The sequence below is a fragment of the Malurus melanocephalus genome, unplaced genomic scaffold (genome assembly GCF_030028575.1).
Source record: "Malurus melanocephalus ecotype Western Australia unplaced genomic scaffold, MMel_1.1 scaffold_48, whole genome shotgun sequence".
Lineage (NCBI taxonomy): Eukaryota > Metazoa > Chordata > Aves > Passeriformes > Maluridae > Malurus > Malurus melanocephalus.
The window spans coordinates 446,603-464,326 of NW_026623280.1; the positions used below are offsets into that span (position 1 = coordinate 446,603).

Below are 17,724 nucleotides of genomic sequence, written 5' to 3' on the forward strand. Positions count from 1 at the left end.
CGTCCCGCCGGCTTTGCCCTCCCGCCCCGCCCCCGCAGGCCCCGCCCGCGGCGAGCGGGACTCGTGCAAAAGGTGCGCTTCACACGGCCCCGGCCCGGCGCGCGCCGGGGGCGGGGCTCCCCTGCGGGCCGCGGGGGCGGGGCCCGGCCCKGCCTGAGGGGCGCTGTGACGTCACGCGTCCTGAGCTGGGGTTCGGGATAGGATTTGCGCCTTTTTTGTGAGTTTCTGCAGGGGCGTTTCTATTTATTTGCTCTCCTGTTCATGCCAATGAGGACAGTAAGATAAGTGCGGACGCGATCAATAATAACTGCTGAGTAGCCAAAAAAAAATTGGAAAAGGAGAAGTTTTGCTTGAAGTTTTGAAAGGCAATATCATATATCGTATCATTTCAATAAAATAATTATATAATCATTGTTATAGCATTAAACAATAATTATTAAATATTATAATAATATTGCAAAAAATGTGTAAATACGATAAGGTCAGTTCCTGGACCCAGTTGGGTTTATTGTGCTTGTAGTAAGGAAGGGGAAAGCAAGTGTTTTGAGACATTCAGAAAAACTGCAGAAATGTAATCACAATTTTTTTTTCATATCTCCAAAATTATAAAAAGGCAGAGCTGGCTTCTTACTTTGCCGAGTGTGTTCCAGAGAATCTACAAACATGGCAGCAAGAGAGGGAGTGTCAAAGAATATYCCTTGAGCAGAGCATGGAGAGAAAACAAGCAGGCCTAGCTCTTTGCAGCTGGAGAGGTGTAGCTGTGTGTGGGTCCACAAAAGCGGTAAGAAAACTAGTGCTCTGAGAAAAAAGATCTAGCAAGAATGCAAAAAGTTGTTGTTATACTTGGATATTTCAAAGGGATTGTGTTTCAGGGTCCATGCAAAGGTTSCTGACTTCATTTCAGTCGTTAAATGGCAGAAGGTGCTCACATTTCCACAAGGAAAGCCTTATCAACAAGCGTGACTAGGAGCAGTCATTCAGGACGGGCTTCCCCTGTGCTCAGCAGCATCCCCATGAGCCCCCACCGGGATACCACATTGTTATCCGTGTGTGCCATCCCCCCATCCCCTCACCTTTGCTTAACCTTCCTCGCATGGCAGAGGTGGYTTAGGCAGTGCAGGCCCTGCTGTGCTGACCTGTGACCCTGAACCCTGCTTTCTGTGAGATTATCTTCRTGTCAAAATCTAGGTAGGAGCCCACACGAAATTCTTTAACCACCATTGTAAAGAGAGACAGCAATTAGATTGCTGTAACATTGTCCTCACCTGCCTAGCTTCCCGTATGCCCTAACGTCACTTACTGAGAAGTAAATAACCAGGAAGCTGACCAGCAATTACTTGGAAACGGAACATGCCCATGGTGTGTCTTCCTCACTCCTACCCAGGGCATTAGTTAACAAGGAAGAAATGCCCAAATTTAGGATATWTAGGTCAAAGAAACTGGTACAGTTCAAACCTCTTTTAATTTCTGCAAGTKAGGTGACTTATCATTTTACAGGGATCGCTACTAATCCAATGGAATTTAGCTAGGAAAGGAAAGGAGGACAACAAATTTGGTGTCTCTYGTTGGCTGAGCTTCAGGAATTAGTCAAGCTGAGTCTTAGTTGGCTGTACCTGTGGTGTTATCATAGTTTTCTTGATTAAAAGTACTCAGTCCCCTCCTGAGGCAAGTAAACGGGATGTCAATATCAGTACAACACTGATTAATACAACTTCATTATAAACTGTGTCAAGAGCTGTGCTTGATTTAAGGAGGGAAGTTAGGGCTTTTTTGGCTTCTTTCTCAGTGTGTAAATGATGTCCAGACCAATCTGTGATCCTTTTAACATCTCTTCAGTGTGGGACCCCCTGATCTTCTCAAGGACACCCACRCTCCTGGTCAGTGTGCTACGGCCTTCCCCTTACAGGATGGTATGTTCAGCCACATCCAGGGACAGCTTTCTTTTCCTACTATACCAGGCCAAATGCTGAATTCCTCTTGGGGCCAAAAGCCACAAGACATGGACCATATACCCCAGGAGAATGGGAGGGTGTGGTTTCTCCCCAGGCAGGGAAGAAAAATGGTTCTTCAGGCCTTCCACTGCTCCCTGATGAATAGGGCTGGGAGTATAGTTTTGACCCAGCCACCGTTGTTTCCATGGTCATCGAACACAGGGACTTTGATGAATGATCCCTGTGGAAGCCCGGTCCCGCTTCTGGACATGCCAGGCACAGGMCAGCAGCTGGACCACACAGGAGCTYACACTGCTACCTCTTCTCCACGCTCTTTTTCGTAAACCAGTGGGCTGCATGCTGCTGTTTCCAGGCTTTTCTATTGTGTTGCCATACACTAGCAGCCAAGAGGAACAGGGACAGTTCCTTAACTCAGGGCTGCCCATCTGGCAACATCATCSATTTTAAGATTAATGGGAAAGTGACTGATCAAGGTAACTAATGAAACCATAAATGGTGTTTTAYGGGAGACACAGTGTTGCTCATGCTTTTAAGGAGAATACTTGGTCTTCAGAGTAGGGAGAACTCCGGGGTTTTTGTTGGTTKKTTTTTTTTTAGGCTTCCAGGCATTGTTCATGACTCAAAGAATTCTTTCTCAGCTCAGCTTCCGGTCCACACATGTGGAAGGACCCATCTAAAATCTGTTTACTTACCCTAAATGCTCTGTGTTCCAAGGGGATAAATTACTCTGAATGTCTRGCACACAGCTTCATCCCCCCCAGAGCCAGGTGACAAGTCTGAACAGAGAGCTGCTGCTTGTCACCTGTCCTGTGGTGAAACGTTTTGTACTGAGTCCTACTGGGCTCCTTTGAGCCAGCAGAGCACTGTGTGAAGAGCAGGACTTTGGTTGGGAGTTTTGCTATTACTCAGCATGTTTGCTGAGTAAATAAAGTCACTGCTGTTTCCCTTTGAATTTCTGTGCAGGGTTTCAAGTGGAGAGATCTCCACCACKGAGGACTCTTCATCACTCTACTTGGGAAAGGTGAAACCCCTCCTATAATCCTCCAGTGCAGTCACAGKTACAGAGCACGCTGCCTCCTTTTAACACCTAACTCTTTCCCTTTCTGTGCAGTCATCAGACCTGTCGGCTTTTAATGAAGGCTTGTGGGACTGTGGCAAACATGACTCTCTCTGTCTGTTCCACTTCAAGGCTGTCAGTGTTCATTTTAGGCTGCGTTTCTTGCGGGCAGTCTCTCTGGTAACTGTCCTTACAAGGTTTCTTCAAATTAGATGCAGTCAGSAGCACCAAAGCCAGCAGAAGCACTCCCTGTCCAGTTGCCTGCATAAACAGGGTTGTTCCTTGTAATGAAACACAACACAAATGAAAAGTGAGTGTTATTGCTCAGGTAGCTCTGTGTTGGATTCACTGTTATATACTGATTCAGGAAAGCAGCTTTATCCAGGAAAGGACTTAGACATGTGTTTGCAGTTAATTAAAAGGCTTCTTTGAACAGAGGCAAGTTAAGCATGTGCTTACATGCTTTTGTTTGCGACCAGTGAAGAAAGACCATAGCAGTAATTGGCACTGCGATAGGAAATGAAGGACACCTTGCTCTGTAAAGAGATTTCTTCTTCTACCTGGTTACTGTGTCTGTGGAATCTGGGCTCTTTGGAAGTCGGTGGCAGAATTCCAGGCACCTTGATAGGATCAGTATATCATCTGCTATAYTTCTGTACCTTGCAAAGCAGATTAAAAAAATCCACTTTTTTGCCTTCCAAAACATTTTCTCCCTAATAAAGAAACTGCTGCTTTTTAAAATATGCCTTTCTTATGTCCASTTTTGATCTTTCCTTTCTAGGTTAYTTGYTTTGTTTTCTTACTTTCAAGCTGTTCACTTGATCCAATGGCATTCATCGCCCTGAAACTGCTCCAGAACTCTGGGCACAATTAACTGTATGACCAGCCTGTAATTGTTCCTAATGAACAGGCATGCCCTTTTTGGTGGACTAAAGAGCATCTCCTGGCTGCTTTGATTACCAATTCGTCTGCTTATGATACAAATAGTATTTTCTTAAAATCCTCAAGTAGGCAGGAAAATTAGTTGCTCTAATCAGCTGTGAAGTTAATATTAATAAGTTCTTGAGCTAATGCCTTATTCAGACAACRTTTGAGTGGATCCTACTAGAAAAATCACCACCATATTAATCATTAAATGAAAAAGGTCTGGAAAATTCGTGGTGTTACTCACTTTTGCACAGAGTGTGGCTCTCTGATGGAAAGAGTAACAATGATTCAACAGGGATGGGAAAATTCTGTAAATGTGTAATTCTGGAATGAAAAAAATACCTTTGCAGCTGATTGGTTCATAACATTTTTAATTATTACCAAAATAAATTATTATCTCTTGTGTGGCATTTTTAATAAACCATACTGTTWAGGTCTGTCTTTTATTATCTTTAGAAAGAATATGAGAAGAAGCTAATTCTCTTGGAGCCATGATAATGAGTATCAACCAGTCAATGGGTAATTGCTGAGGACAGACACTGAGAGAGATATGTGCTAATCAGGTGGTGCCTGCTACACCTACTTACAGTATCAGGCCCTGTCAGAGAACTCACAGTACTTTCTGGTGCCTGAGTTGGTTAATTGGGGGCAGGGATTTCCTCTGTCACTGTAGGATGCTGAGTTTCATTGGTGTAGGATCTCTCAAGGTCTCTTGTTGGAAGGTCACTCAGGTCCTTTGAGGTTAAGTCCCTACAGGAACAGTTAATACTGTAGGMAATCATAAATGTGCATGTACTGGCATTGGAAAAGTAATTTCAAAACTAGTTCAGCAAGTGCAGTTCTTTGAGTTGTGGGAGGCTGCAGAGCACCTCCGTGTAATGCTGCARAGAAGCAATACCCTTTAGTGGCACATTTTGCCCTAAGGAACAGAGCTGTGCTGTTTTGTCTCCGTGTCTCCTGGGAGCTCGGTGACATCAAGGGCACATTGCAAAGAGCTCAGGGACTGAGCTGGGCAATGTAAGAACATGATATGAGAGCAGTGTTGTCTCAGAAGAGGAAGGTCCTCAGGCAGATTGGAATGGAAGGCATCGCCCTGGCTGTGTCTATGCAGAGTTTACAGGTGGTGCCTGGAGCAGCCATGCGTGCAGGATACRGCACATCCCATCATTGCTGTGTGAGACAGGCCTGGCTGCAGCATGGCACAGAGCCTGGTGGCACAGCATGTGCAGGGCATGCTCAGCCCTGTGCAGCACACCTGGACAGGCTCCTGCTCTGATCTCGAGGGCAACCTCAGGCTCCCCCTCCACGGCAGCCCAGGTATTCCTGGTGTTTCCAGCCAGCTCACCTACCCACATGCTGCTGCTCCTGCCACAACACACACCAGGCAAGAGCTGCAGCCCTCTGTCCTGACACAAAGTCTTTTCTGTGTGAAGTAATTCAAGTGGCTGAGCAATAGCATACTCATTTTACCATTTATGTATTAGGTATTTACTGTATCAGCTTGAGATAGATGCATTTCCCTTTATTACACAATAAATACTGATGCTTTGATTTGGAATGTGCTGCAATCCCRACTCTGAGACCTGCTGGACATCGCTTCTGTTCCCAGACACCAAATGTGGTCTTCAAATAAGGATGGAGACATGAAGGCCTCTTTTTAAGGATCAATTATATTTGATGTTTGTCAAATCATATCTTAAGGCAGTACGCATAGACATGTTAAGTTTATGTTCTGTAACTGCATCTATTAATTTTCAGAACTGCCTTCCACAGAGGCCATTTTGTTCTCAGATTAAGCTGGTTTAACTAAAAACTGTTGCCAAAAAGGGCCACCACAAGTCCCTTTCAGAAATTACATTTCTGCTCCCAACCAGACCTCAGTTCTGGCAATTAGGGCATGTGATGCCATGTGGGGCATCAAGCTTGTCTGCCAGTGCAACCAAAAACCAAATTCTTTTTCATCTTCATTGCTTTTTAGCCAGTTCAGCAAGCTAATCCTATTTACCTAGAGCTGCRGGATTGCTAGAGCTGACACCCAGGACCATTTGATTGGGGCAGGGAAATGTGTGTGACCATATACTGGCAACAACTCATGCTGGTCATGAAACCACAGCCTCGACTGGACAATAAGGTAGGGATTCATGTTTGGGAATTGGTAGCTGATACACAAACATCTTGTGATCACCAGTCTCCCTTTAAAGTCAGCAGAGATCTAATCAGCTTTGTCAGTGGAGTCTGCAATGTTGTTTATCTCCTCCTACAATGCTATGTACTTGATTAGATGAATTCCATCCTTAGAGTGCATGTTTCTGTCCTGGATTGTAAAGGAAGTCTGGTGTGAATTGCTTGGAGATTAGGTCAGTGGTTAATGAAGTGACTCCTGCCCCCACCATTAGTTTTGCCCACTGTGAGACAAGGATTTTCCTTATTCTTATGTTAAAGAGCATGAGCTGAGTGTGTTCTTCAATGTCACAAACTCARTAATACCAGAAGTAAAGGTAGAGTCCAGTAGCATGTCCTGCCAATACCAGTGYTTATACCAATAGACTTGAAATGTGATGTTCAAGGTGGTGTCTCCAAACTAAAATTCACAGGCATAGTGGAGGTGTTTTGATTTAATCAGTCCTGGGCAGCTGACAGTTCCCTCTGAAGCAAACATAAGAGGTGGCTGCTTTTGGAAAGCAGGTCATTTATGTAGGTGATTAAGCATGGAGGAGCCTGACTTGGGGCATGAGTTTTCAAAACRCCTTCATCCAAATCTTACAAGCTGATTCTATATAGTTCATTTTCAATGAAMTATATGCATAGCAAAATGAATGTGAACATTGCTTCTTGCAAGCTTTATTTGTGTTAACCTGCCTTATATCTAGCCAGATATTTCTGCCTTAATGTCTGGGGAAATGAGTTCACATCAGCAGGGGTGGATTAAATGATGTTCTACAGAAACTGCAGAGCCAGTGGAGGGAACCCATTTCTATCACTGCTAAGATGACAAAGCAATTATTAAATAGAGCAGTTACTGTGGCTGTCCCAGGAAGGACTTGTCAGTCAAGTTTCCAAGTAATCTCTTTGTGAAACACGTGTTCCGTCTCCCTTATTGACTAACAATGTATATTATCTGTTTAGTTAACTGTGGGGATAAAGGTCTTTTTTTCCTGTCATTTGTCAAGCTCTTGTGCAAAAAGCTGCAGTTAAACTGTGTATAACCTTAGGATCCTGAACTGTGCCAGCTGAAGTTCTAGGAATATGCTTATTCAGTTTTTTATTAGCCACATAAAATAGACAAACTTTGTGCCTTTGCCAATTAGATAAACCAGAGCCTATCTCTTTCTTGAAAATTTCYTTACAGAAAGATATTCCCCTTGTAAAAAGGGTAATATATTAATAAGCAAATTACGTGTTTATTTGAGGAGCAGCATCACAGCGCACCAGTGTTGTTAAAGCTCCGGTACATGCAGCACTGTAGTGATATAAATTTACCCTAGGCACTATCAAAACACTTATAAACTCTAGCTGTTAAAAAAATCAATGAATTAGGAGACCTTCTTCTAACTGGTTCAAAGCTTCTGTGTTGTTGATAATTGTATCCAACACCTTCGTGTCTAACCCTAAGCAGGAAAAATGTTTCATGGAGAGTGATTCATGGAGACTCAGTTACAACCTGGAAGCAGAAACTCAGCCAATAGCGTTTGTTCACATTTTCCCAAGGAGTTGTAAGAGGCTGGGCTGACACAGTCCTCCATGGGAGACAACCATCCCAGTGGATTGCCCTCTAGGACACTGCGTGGGTGAACGAGGATTTGGGTGTACACGTGTGGCCCCTCCTGGAATCTTCTGTATGGCAACATACAGGCATTGTGGAGGCTGGGGAGTGTTCCAGGAAGGAGAGGAGGAGCTGCTTGCTCTCTGTCATTATAATTTGCTGTAGTCATCAGTGATGGATTCCTGGCGTGTGCTCTGCCTGATCCAGCAGTCGGGCAGCAAGAGCCCTGCACTTCCTACCAGGGCGTGTAGCATGAATGAGCCTTCCCTCTGTTGAGGTGATTCATCYTAGCCCCACATACCAGAGCCTCCTCCTGACCTCCTTAGTCCTCCTGGCCTCCTTAGTCTCTCTCTGACCTGCTGGAACTGTGTCACACTGCCTGCTTATGCTGGTTGGGATGGTGACACAGATCCCAACATATGGATGTGGATCTCTGGCAGGCAAATCCCAGTGCTTGGCCAATCATGGCAGGTAGCAATCATTGACAGAAGCCCAGTGCTATACCCTGGGACTGTGCTCCAGTGTAACCCCAAACCCGGAGCCAGCTCACTTTCATGTCTCTGTCTTATCTCCTTCACCCAGCAAGGGCATCCTCTGGGCCAGCAGGATAGCACATRTGCTTCGGGAGCCTCCCGCCTGCTGCACTGCCATCAGCTCCTCTTTCTCACTTCTACAGGTGTTTATCTGGGAGGGCTGGAGGCTTTAAAGGGGAATGGTCACCTCCAGCTGTTYCTTTCAAGACTGTCTGCACAGCCTTTGGGTGTGCCCGAGTGCCATGATCTGCAAGATCTCCACAAGGCCTGTTGAAGCCACTGAGGTGCAAAGCAGTTAATAATTAAACCTGCTTTCTCAGTTTTACTGCTGGAGAAATGCTTCTGTGGCAAAGCACTGAGGAGAGTACAATACTCCTTTCACATCAAAAGAATATGGAGATACCCAAGGTAAATACTGGCCCACATGGAGCACACTGATTTCTGTGCTACTATCTATTTACCCTGATGGCTTCAGTGAACTGAGTTCCTCAGCCCTCTAAAGAGTTGTCAGCACAGTGGTCAAACAAACAATGTAATTTTCTGGGTTTTACTTGTTCCARTAAAAAACAACCAAACAAAACAATGTGACTGAAAAATACAAAGGAAATGGAGCAGACAGTCAAGAAGGAACAAAGACATCAAGAGGGAAAAGAAAATCAAAAGCAAGTAACTGACAGTAATAGAATTAGTTATTTCTATTTGTTCTAAAGTTCTTGCTTCCTTCTGCTAGCCTCATTTGATTGCTGGGCAACAAGGGCAATTTCTACAGGTTTCCTTTTAGTTAAAATTATTTGTTTACAAGACATAGTATTTGTAATAAACATAAGGGTATCACTTCATAAAAACATTCTTCTTCAGGAAGTAATAAAACACTTGYTCGGTTTAAAGTGTGTCCTCAAGTGTTTTTACTGGATGGGTGTTAGGCTCATGTGGCTTTATTTCACTGAATCATCCCCAGAGAGAGTAGAAACAAGGGATGGTGGGGAAAGAGATTTGGAAACAAATAAATGCTCTAAATCAAAACGACAGGACTTTGTACACAACCCAGGCCACAACAGAATCAATGGATCCCACAGGGCCAGAACTCCTCCTGTGTTTTCCATCCAAGGACAAAACCTAATAATCTTGCCCTCACTTTGCCTGCTGCGGCAACTTTCCTTGGTGGTTTGCAAACCTCAGTTCATCAGTGCCTGACGCATGGCAGATGTCTCCCAGAGCTGAGGAGCCTCCATGCTGTCATTCTTCTGATGTCACTCATGCCTCAAACGTAAAGAACTTACCAGCAGGGGAGCGGGGGAAATGCCTTTGTCAACAGCTTTTACTACAACAGTTCTTAGTAGGACATATATTTTGTGGAAAAGGACAGGTTTCCTTGGGAGTTCCTCATCGTTTCCTTTGGGAGTTCCTCATCCTTCACAGATGCTCTAAAGGAAAGGAAAGAAAATTTACAGAAAATCTTGAGGGTGGGTTCTGAAATTATTGCTTAAGGGTTGACCATTAGGAGCTGTGGCTTTGCTATAACTTTAAACCCTGACTCAGATTCTCACATCAGAGACTCCTGCCTAAATTGTGTGCTGTCTTCTTGAAACCTATCCAGCAGTGATGGCAAGATTTCAGGTTGTGGGGAAGCCATCTCATTCTTCAGTATCTCAGCCCTGCAGTCAGGCTATCCCCTGGCTGCCGGTGTCTCCTGGCAGGAGCAGCCCAAATCACTCAGGTCCACGCACTGGAAATGTCTCAGAAGTAGATAAATAAAACATTAATGAGGATCAATATAAGAGAAAATCCAGAAGTAATACACTGCGAAGACATGACCCTAATAAACATCTGAAGGGGTCAGTGGACTTTTTATGATGATGTTAAGCCCAAATTTTGATGAAGAGTTTCTCCATAACTCACAGAGGAAGAGKTAACTGTGAAATCAGTACTAAATTAGAATTCTCACTAATGCCTTGCAAAGGCAATTTCATGGRAATCCTTTGCTTCTCTTTRTGCTGAATTAGGGTTAATGTTTCTACTATCCCAGGAAAATTACAGTGAAACCCCAAGTACCTGTAAATAAACTACTGTTGTTTTWACAATCACTCTCCCTCCCATACCAAAGGACAATTAGCTTAGACAAAATTTTAAAAAAGGAAAGTATGTCAAATATTGTCCTTTGATACCTCATCGTAAAGTAACCTAAAATTATCATTCCTCTTTCTTGAAAAGGTAACCACTGTCTAAAACATAAGCAGGAGTGACACTACTCTGAGCAACCCACATGAGGAAGCAGAGCACTGAGTGCATGTTACAGACACACTCACCCTGTTAAGTCAGAGTGGACTTCCTCTCATCCATTATTTGGCTTAATTTAAGTAATAAAATTAGAAGGCCAGATATTGCCACAGAGGCATTTCCAGTTTACCTTATGGCCTGCACTGGTGTATTGTGAGGGACCCAATAGCTGTGCAAAAACAACATATCAGCATGGGTTTGTTTCTACTGGCTGCATGTTAGAAAACAGACCAAAAACTGCACTGCCAGGTAATGCAAGTACTAAACAGGAGTTTACTTAGAGTAAGTCCCAGGCTCAGAAATGTCTAGTACATGCATTATTATACTATAGATTTACATTGTATGTAGTTATCTATTACACATTATATTATATATGTATATATGATATATTTTATATATAAATATATATAGTATATTAATGTTTTTTAAATTAATTTATTATTACTTTTCACTTGACAAGGACAGGAAGGGACCTCACTGGTAATTGTGGGTTTTAAATGTGTTGCACATGGCTGGGGAGCACTTCTGAGGCTGGCACAGGATTTCCAGCATGGTAAGGAGTCCTCTTGGCATTAAAGAAGTGAGCAGCTCCTATTCTTCCGGGCTGAGTCAGCAGGGAGAATGAGCCTGTAAATGGGGCAAGACGATCATTGTTCTGTGTTTGGTTACTATCAAGGAGAGTAGAAGACAATTCTGTGTTTGCATATACTGAAAGCTGTCTTCACCACTGCTAAGACAATTCTGTGTTTGCATATACTGAAAGCTGTCTTCACCACTGCTAAGACTCGATTTTATTCAGTGCTTTCCTTGCTGATGCTTCTGATTTTCTGTAAGAGAACAATTGGTGAGTCTACTGTAAGATCACTAAAAAATACTCATTCACAGCCTAATATTGTGGGATACTGGATTAGACTGAAGTTGGCAGCACATTCAGTAGTACATGTTTGTAAAATAACAACAGTAATTAATCCATGTAAAACGTGCACAGTTTTTCTCCAACTTTATACCAGTTGTTTACAGACAGTGTTTCTTGCCCACTAATAACTCCAGAGTTAAGAAAGTTATAGCATTATTCAGTATGTACAGATCTCAAAATCCTTCACTATAGCAGAGTAATTTCTTCAATCACATTTTCTAAAGGTGAGGGGTTTGGTGGGGGTGTTGTGTGGTTCTTTTTTGTTTGTTTGTTTGTTCGGGGATTTTTGTTTCGGGTTTAATTTTTTGTTTGTTTTGTGTTTGTTTTTTTAGAAAGGTGTCGGTTTTCCCAAGCTGAAGATGCGGAGAAACAGCTCGGTAAGGGATGCAGGGGTAGGACCAGCAGCAAGCCTTTAGAATCAATTTTCATTTGTGACAGCGAGTCTTGCATGCAAGTGAGGCAATGCAAATATGGCACGGCCCGTGCAAACGCTTCAAATCTCTGCAATAATGCTGAGCTTAGAACTTACCTCGGCATCAAGTGCTGCTTCACTTCCAGGAAAGTGGCTTTGAAGGTAGAATATAAACTGGAAAAAAAAATAAAAAATAAAAAAGTTAAAATGCCAGTGACCAATAGAGCATCTGCAGCATCAGCAGCAGGAGCAGTGACTCTCCTGAGGGGTTTTCTGCCTCCTCTCCCTGTCGTTATCCCGCTCATCCCTCCCATGCCCTCCCTGCCCTGGACTCCCGCCGTGGTCTCGGCTCCGCCGGGCTCTTCCCGGGACGCTGCGGAGAGCGGGCRCGGGGGCAGCGGGGGCCGTGGAGCAGCCGGGCCCGGGGAATGCCGAGCATTGGCGGGGCCGAGCAGGGGAACACCGGGGCATCCCCTGGGCGGGGGGTACCGGACCCCCGGGGCAGCATCAGCCCCCCTGGCGGCACCGCGGTCCCCACCTCCGCTGGTGCTGCTCCTCAGGGTGTCCGCTCGTGGCTTCTGCGGCCATCGTCCGGCTCCTGGACTGGTTCGAGCTCCCCGATAGCTTTGTGCTTGCGATGGAGCGTCCAGAGCGCTCTCAGGACCTCAGGGATGTCCTAGGGAGCAGGGATTCCGATTTTGTTTGCAGGTGCAGAAGGATTTGGGCTGCTCTACTCCCTTTTTCGGCTTTAATCTATATTTTTCTTGGCCGATGCAGGCGTGGGGGGAAGGGGATAAAGGCAGGGTTTTCCCTACTCAGCTGTCCTCTCCCAGCACCAGAGGCTTTGTTTCACAACCCACAGTTTGTAAACAAGAGTCAGGTGCKGGTGAGAAGGCAGTGGGTCACACCCTGTGCCACTGGTGCAGCTCTCAGATCCCGAATGAATAAGGATCTGAGAGGAAGCAGCACCTCCCTGATGAGTTCTACTTGTGTCCTGCAGGAATGCTGGAGTACAGCCCACTAGAATGGATCTGCTTTCACTGCTACCGAAGCCATTCAGTGACAATTTGATCCCTGGACATCCTGCTCGATTCCATGGTCTGTGGGAACGTTCCTGTCGACAATGATGAGGACATCATCCAGGGCTGGCTGTTCTTCCCACYGCGGGTGTCTCAGCATGGGTATGTGGTTTCATGGCATGAAGCAAATAAAGTGTTGGGAGAGTGCAGGTGGCACACAGGCATCCCGCTCTTGCAGCTATGGGGCAGGTGGCACATATCCCTTCATCCTGATCTTCTCCAAAATGGAAAATTTACTTTGGTGCAGCTCTGAGCAGCCCCAGCGTGGTCTGAGCCCTGGGGACACTGGGAGAGRGGGAAACAGGAGGTTTCTCCCTCTGACCAGCAGTTTCTGGTTTCTCTCCTTCTCCCAGGAGTGCCAGCACCTCATCAAACCACAACATCATCACTCAGCCTATGAGTTTGAAGGAAGGGAAGAGGAAACTTTTTATAAAGGAAGAAACACTTTATTCACTGTCAAAAACAAACTTAGTGGTTTYGGTCCCCTTCCTCCAAAGTAATCTTTTTGTGTCCTTACTCACCAGCTTTATTGCATAGGGTGGGCTTAGGCARCCCAAAGAATGAAACAACAGCCCCTGTTTCAAACTGCAGCAGCCACTCCAGTGGCATGTGTGAATGTGAAAAGCAAGTGGGTTGTAGGGAGAGAGATCTTGCCCCCTGTGAAAGCTGTGAGGAAATCAGAAGAGGCAAAATGCCATTTCAGCTCAACCCCTGCCCAAATTCCTCATCTTCCACCTGTAGGCCTCTGCAAAATAGCCAGGCAGAGCTGGACTCTAGCAAGGTTCAGTTTGGAGTGCTTTGTGCCCCTGGACATAAAAAGTGATCAAATAAATTCTGTTGATTGGAAAATGGATACTGAAGGAAGAGGGGATCTTGGAAGATGAAGAAGTCTTCTCTTGCCTCTCCTTTCTGTCTCCAGGAGCTCCTCATAAAGAGAAATGTCTACACTGGGTTTACTCCTGACACCTCCCCACTCAGCCCTTCACTCACCYCAGCTTGACCCATTCTGTGGACTTCATTAACTGAACCAGGAGGAATCCCAGGATCAGTCAACACAGACCACAGGGAGATGAACCCTGCATAGTGAGGGAAGAAGGTTACAAATCTTACTTCAGGGGTAGAATTTGAGAGTTGTGTCTTTCAGGAATTTATTTTTTACTCTAGCAAACAACAGAACACTAAACATAGGCTGTGAATCTTAAACAAAAAAGCAGGAGGCCTGAGAGCACATGGATCAAGTAAACCATAGGCCCTTGACCACAGGATACCCTGTAAGTCACAAACTCCTGGCAATCCATGGCAAACACTAAAGGCTAAACTATCAACCCTAAGCAATAACCACTCAAGCTGGGTGAAAACCTAGAAATGCCGCTACTGGGGTTTTACTATTTTTTTGGGGCAATAAAGAACACAACAGAAAATAGTGGGTTCTGGCTGCAAGATAGTATTCCTGAGAAGTTTTCTATACTATTACACCTAGACTCTGTCAACACCCCATGCTGGGGGTACTGGACCTCCGGCACAGCAGAGGAGATATGCAGATTACCACAGTGGAGAAAACCCACCTGGGGTGCAGGGKCCACACTTGCCACAGGGACCCAAAGAGATGGAAACTCAGAGGTGGCATCTCCCACTTTTAGGAAGAAGTTTGATGGTCATCTATATTTATGTCTGATTTTTATTAARCATTATATCTGCCCAGCAGTCCAGCCCTTTCACACTGTTTAAGTGCTGTAGTCACATGAAATGTCTGTTCTGCTGGCTGCAGAGGGGACAAGGCATGATTGCTAAAAATCAGGAAAGTGGTCTGTATTTTTCAGATACGACACAACTTCCCCTCTAGGCTATCTTTGATATTCTTGTGCATATAAAACTTCTGTAATTTCAGAAGTGCTTACAACTAATTATATTATTAACATTCCCGACATCTGTATTAAACATTAATTAATTTATCTCACAGCATTCCACAGTGTACACCATTATTATCATCCTGTAAGGCTTAGGCTGTACCATATGCATATGTACACACTTACCTTCCATTTTAAGACATGAATTTATACATCAGCATAATGGCAACGTTTTGCAAGCACTCCATAAGCAGTCACCATTCCCATAAATGTTGTATTAATGAATGTTCTATTTCCTGAATGTGTTTGAAAATTGCATCCTGAATGTGATTCCAATGCTACACACGTTCTATTGGAAAAACAATTACACCCTTGTTGAAAAATGTGAATTTCAGGATTCCAAAGCAAAAATCCTGAGACAGAAGAAAGACCATCTCCAGGATGCCTTTCGCTATGTTTGACACGAACTGATAGGAAGTTCTTATTTCAAAAACCTCAAGAAATACTTCGTTTACGACATTAGAGAATACTTCAAGAAGACATTTTAAGTAAGGCAGTTAAGTGGCTTAATGCTACAGTTGTAACCCAAGCTGTTCTCATTTATTACTGCCATTGTGAGTGATACAGTTTGCACTCTCTGTAGCATTTCGGATTCACAACAGTGTAATTGTTAACTAGGACTTTGATTCAACTATTTTTATAATGCACACGTAAAAGATGCAAAATGGCAAATCAGAGATAATTATAATTAATTGCACCAGCAAGTACTCAGCATCCGTAGCCGAAGAAAGTCAGCATCTTGCAGCAACGTGCTTAGAACAAAACAGGTAAAAATAAATGTAAATAAGAGATTAGATTTTGGATGAATGTAATAGAGGAAATTCTCAGAAATGACAAGACAATAGTGCCATCTTGAGGCTACTAGAGAATTAAAGAGGAAAGCCACAGACAGTGCTCTCAAGGCATTTTACTTTTAAAGGGAGAAATGAGTGCTCCAAGGGGAAAACAACCTCTCAAGCCATTTTCTTCCCTTGGTCTTGTTAAAAGCAAAGCATTTGTAAACACCCTTTCACAAGATGATTAGAGGTATGGAGCACCTCTTCTATGAGGAAAGGTTAAGAGAGCTGGGATTGTTCACTAAAAGAKAAGGCCTTGGGGTGATTTAATAGTGGCCTTCCCTCCCTGAAGGGAGCCTACAAGAAAGATGCCAGTCTGTTTACAAGAGCATGTAGTGACAAGGGGCAATGGTTTTTACTGAGAGTAGGGTTAGATAAGTTTCTAGGAAAAAATTCTTTGCTGTGAGGGTGGYGAGGCACAGGAACAGGTTGCCCAGAGGGGATGTGAATGTTTCCTGGATGGCCCCTGGCAGTGTTCAAGGCCAGGCTGGACAGAGCTTTGAGCAACCAGGTCTAGTGAAAAGTGTCCCTGCCCATGACAGTGAGGTTGAAACCAGATGATCTGTAATGTCRCCTCCAACCCAAACCATTCTGTGATTCCATGAATATGGTCTTTCATTAATCGTTACTAATTTATTTTCTTGGCTGCTTGGTTTCCTCCKTTCGCTGATACCTGTATTTTACAGATGACAAAACGTTCTTCATCCTGCATATTTCTTCAGATTGTACTAACACCACTGCATATTCTAAACCATAAAGATCCACATGAAGGCCAATGAAACTGCATTCGGGTGAGGCACAAACCAGAAAAATCTGAATGTGCAAGCGCAGTGACAAAGCAGGAATTCCACATACTGTGTGAGAAGCTTCAGAACTACAAAAGAATGCCGAGGAAGGCTGCACTGATCCACTTGGCACAGCTACTCTGGCTGTGTGTATATACCTGCCAGGCATTTCCACCACACCTAGTGCTGGGGAACGACCACCAGAATGTTGGTAGTTTTAGATTAGCAAACAAAAATAGTCMTGTCTCATTCTTTTAAGCAAAGGCTGTGGTGAAAACAGTAACCACTATACAATCAAATGTTAAGTTCTGTTGGGTGGTTAAGAGTCTGCTAGAGCAGAATTCTTTGSTTACATAACTATTTGTCTATCAGCAAATCATGGAATGGTTTGGGTTGGAAAGGACCCTTAAGATCATCTACAATATCAAATTAAATTGATGTTTCAAACAAGATTCTCTCTTATGAAGTAAAAACCATCTAGAATATCTCCTCAGACAACATTCATAACCCAATAAGGAAACAAATGTTTTGAAAACAAGCTGTTTTCTAAGAATGGATGTTTTATAGCATTTCAATCCAGAGAGAAAAAAAAATCTTTATATAAAACATATGCCAGACATTACAGTTTCAAAGGAGATTTTTCAATTCATGAGTCTGAGTGCATGAAACTTACACCACCTTAAATGAACAACTCCTGCTCCAGCAGAGAATTGCTAAGGGTAAGAAGGAGATATCTCATAAGCTTCAAGAAAATAAGGATTTACTATTTAAAGGACAACTGCCCCGCCCCAAAACACAGATGCTAATACTCTGGATGGTGTCCCATTCTGGACAGCAGTCTCAGGGGACCAGTTTATAACACAGATTCAAGGCAAAGCAAAGGTGTTATTTCAAATGCCATGCCCTGATACAGGCCTTGCAGCAGCTGATGGACAAGGCATTCAGGCAGAAAGAAATATAAACTCATAAATCATGTTATTCTGACCCACCCCACTCATTAGCTAAAACATTACATTAAAAGTAGCCTGTTTTGATAGGTCACTTGCTTAGTAGGAAGAGACAGCATAAAATTKTAGCACTCTTGATAAAAAATATTTACAAGTGCAGAAAAGAAGCCACTGTTTTCCCACATATACAGAATATCAGTACTTTCTTTATCAACAAATGTGCATTACATACARCATCATTTAAACCTACAGACTGTGAATCTCTGTACATTTTTTACCTGAAATGTTTTTCACATCAGATCCTAAAACAAATCATTTATATATATTCATTCT

At 43.7% G+C, this 17,724-nt stretch overlaps 1 long non-coding RNA gene across 3 annotated transcripts; it reads left to right on the forward strand.

Moving 5' to 3' along the window:
• Positions 1-69: 69 nt before the first annotated feature.
• On the forward strand, positions 70-17,708 carry LOC130573007 (uncharacterized). Of its 3 annotated transcripts, XR_008965287.1 has the most exons (5): positions 71-217; positions 614-781; positions 11,758-11,802; positions 12,838-13,018; positions 13,836-17,707. It is a non-coding gene; the product is annotated as an uncharacterized LOC130573007 (long non-coding RNA). The 3 variants fall into 3 exon arrangements; XR_008965286.1 differs by having other exon boundaries at positions 70-217; positions 618-781; positions 12,838-17,708; XR_008965285.1 differs by having other exon boundaries at positions 12,838-17,707.
• The last annotated feature ends 16 nt before the right edge of the window (positions 17,709-17,724 follow it).